The sequence below is a fragment of the Penaeus monodon genome, chromosome 42 (genome assembly GCF_015228065.2).
Source record: "Penaeus monodon isolate SGIC_2016 chromosome 42, NSTDA_Pmon_1, whole genome shotgun sequence".
In the NCBI taxonomy this organism is placed as follows: Eukaryota; Metazoa; Arthropoda; class Malacostraca; order Decapoda; family Penaeidae; genus Penaeus; species Penaeus monodon.
In genome coordinates, this window is record NC_051427.1 from 22,504,853 (window position 1) to 22,508,231 (window position 3,379).

The following is a 3,379-nucleotide window of genomic DNA, read 5'->3' on the forward strand; positions in this document are numbered from 1 at the left end:
CAATTTCATGTAAAAAAAAAAAAAAAAAAAAAACCGTCGTATTATCGTTAAAAAAACGAGAGAAAAAACTATCCACATCTGTGAATAAAAAAATAAATAAATAACCAGCTGTTCTCTGGGTCATAAGCTATCTAATCCTACATTTCCATTGCGATCGGTCGATGAGTTGGTGTTAAATCCTTTTCAATTGATCCCGAATCATCACCAAACTCTTAATCCTTTATATTCTGACGTATTGGGTAACTGACCTAAATATTTTCACCTCAAGCTTATTTTTATTATCATATAGTATTATTATTAGTATCATTATCAGTATTATCATTATTATTGTTATCATTATTAGTAGTATTAGTATTAGTATTGTCATTATTGTTTTTTTACTTATTTTTATCATTTTTTTCTTTTCTTTTCTTTTTTACTAACTGTTCACGCAGTTTTGCTGACAAACAAATACACTAAATAAATAGATTATTAATAGTAAATGAGCTATTATAAAATCTCACGGTAATGAAATGAATAGCAAACAAACTATACAATGAACACTACTAGTAAAAACACCATATATAAACTAGTATATAATCTAGTAGAAAATTTAGCAGTAATAAATTAGAAAATTTTACTAGTAATTTACTAGTAGAATAACGGACATTAGAGAAACTAGTAAATTATCCACTACTAGTAAAAAAAAAATACTATAGATAGCCTAGTAGATTTTTTTCCAGAAGTAAATAGATAAGAAAATGTAAAAGTAGTAAATCAGCTTGTTAAAAAAAAAAAAAAAAAAAAAAAAAAAAAAAAAAAAAACAGTAAAAAATTAATTAGTAATAAAAAAAAATGAACAAACAAAACAAAACAAAGAAAAAGCGAAAAGTAAAAGTGAAAATAAAATAAAAAAATTGATTACATAATCTTGTAAACATTCGAAACGAAGAATAAAAAAAAGGATAATGAGGGAAGACAGGTAAACGAAGAAAAGAGGGAAGAGAGGCAGAGGAAAGAAAAATAGCGAGAAAAAAAGAAAGCGAGAGAAAAAAAAAAAGGAAAAGAGAAAAAGAAAGAGAGAGAGAAAACAAAACAAAAAGAGAAAAAGACAGAGAGAAAAAAAATGGAAAAAACTGAAAAAGAGAGAGAGAGAAAAAAAAGAATAATAGAAAAAGCAAAAACAGGGAAGGCCAATCGCTAAAAAATATGAAGAAAAAAAATAATAAAAAAATAAAAGTAAAAGAAAAAAAAAAAAAAAAAAATATATATATATATATATATATATATATATATATATATATATTATATATATATATATTATATATATATATATATAATGAAAAAAGTCCCACATTCTCTCCTTTGTTTGTATGTTTTTTCTTGTTATCTTTGGTCAATATATAAGATAGATAGATAGATTGATAGATAGATGTATATGAGTCATATACGTTCAGTTATTTACTGATTTATTGAATTTATCTTTTTTATCATAAGAGAATGATAAGAAAACAATATGAAAAAAGGAAGAGGGTGAAAGGGAAAGAAAAAACGAAGAATGGAAAATAAAAATAAAAATACTGGAAAAGAAGAGAATGAAGGAAAAGACGAAGAATAAAGAGAAGAAAAATAGAGAGAGAAAGATAAGAAAATACAAAGAGAACGAAGAAACAAAAAAAAATAATGAATTAAAAAAAAATGAATAAAGAAAAGTGAGAGAGAAAAAAGAGAAAATGAAAATACAATAAAAAAAAAACGCACAAAACAGAGAGCGAGAGAGAGGAATGAAGAGGCATGAGTTCGAGGGGAGGGAGGGGGGGAGGAATGAGGGGAATGGCAGCGAGGGGAAGCAGACAGAATGGAGGGGAATGAGGGCTGGGGAAGGGGGGGGGAGGGATGCTGATGAGAAGAGCAGAGTGGCAGAGGGAGACGAAGCTTCCATAATCAATATCTGGCGGAGGCGAAAAAAAAGGACGGATAGGGATGGCCATGGATGTAGGCTGGACTCCTTTTGTGTACGAGAATGTGCAGTTATGTGTTAAACGAGTGTGTACGTAGTTACATGGTTGTGGACACGTAGTAATGCTTAAACGAGCGAGTGTGTATATGATTGCGGATACGTAATTATGCACAAAAGAGCGTGGGTGTAATTACAGGTACATGGCTGTAGACACGTCATTATCCGTGAACGAGCGAGTGTGTCCTTATGGCATGTAGGATTATGTGGATACATAATTATGCGTACACGAGTGAGTGTGTAGTCACGTGATGTAGGAATATGTTGCTATGTACTTACTGTAGAGAGAGAGACAGTACTTACTGAGACTGTACTTACGGATGTGCGTATAGACGAACAGTTTTAAGTGAACACATACGCACATACAGATGCGTGTACACAAGTATGCATATATAGATACACATGCATAAACGAGTGAGTGTGTAGTACGGGTGTATGATTGGAGATGCGTTATCATACATAACACGAGCAAGTGTGTACTTATGAATGAACTAATATGTCGATATATGATCATGCTTACACAAGCAGGTGTGTACTTACGGATGTACAAATATATGGCTATGTAATCATACTTACTTATTTACGGGTGTGAGTATGTACAAAAAGAATCGTACAAACACATACGCACACATAGCTCCATGTACACAAATACATATGTAGACACGCATACAAAAATGAGAGAGTGTTTACTTACAGATGTGCGTATATACAAGTAATTTTATGCACATGCATATGTACATAGAAATACATATACACAAATACATATTTACACAAAGACACATACCAAAGCGATTTTTATATACCAAATTATTTCAAAAGAAAATATCCATTTACTGAAAGATTTTTTTGTTACAGACATGACATAAGTTCCCCGACTGAAAGAAATAATAAAAAAATACAAATACAAACTTTTTCTTTCTTTCTTTCTTTTTTTATTACTTTTAGAATAAGCCGACCAACTTTCATGTATTTTTTGTACCATCTCCTTTTTCTTTCAGAACTTAATTTCCAAAATGTCTAGTCAAAGTTAAAATGTCGAGTCGACGACGATGCTTACAAATGCTGAGTGTTTTCGAAGCAATGCTGATGTGTCCAGGTGAGGATGGATGGGTTAAGGGAGAGAGAGAGAGAGAGAGAGAGAGAGAGAGAAAGAGACACACAGAAAGAGACAGAGAGAGAGAGAGACAGAGAGAGAGAGAGAGAGAGAGAGAGAGAGAGAGAGAGAGAGAGAAAGAGAGAAGAGAGGACAAGAGAGAGACAGAGAGAGAGAGAAGAGAGAGAGAGAGAGAGAGAGAGAGGAGAGAGAGAGGGATGGAGGGAGGGAGGGTGGGAGAGAGGAGAGAGAGAGAGAGAGAGAGAGAGAGAGAGAGAGAGAGAGAGAGA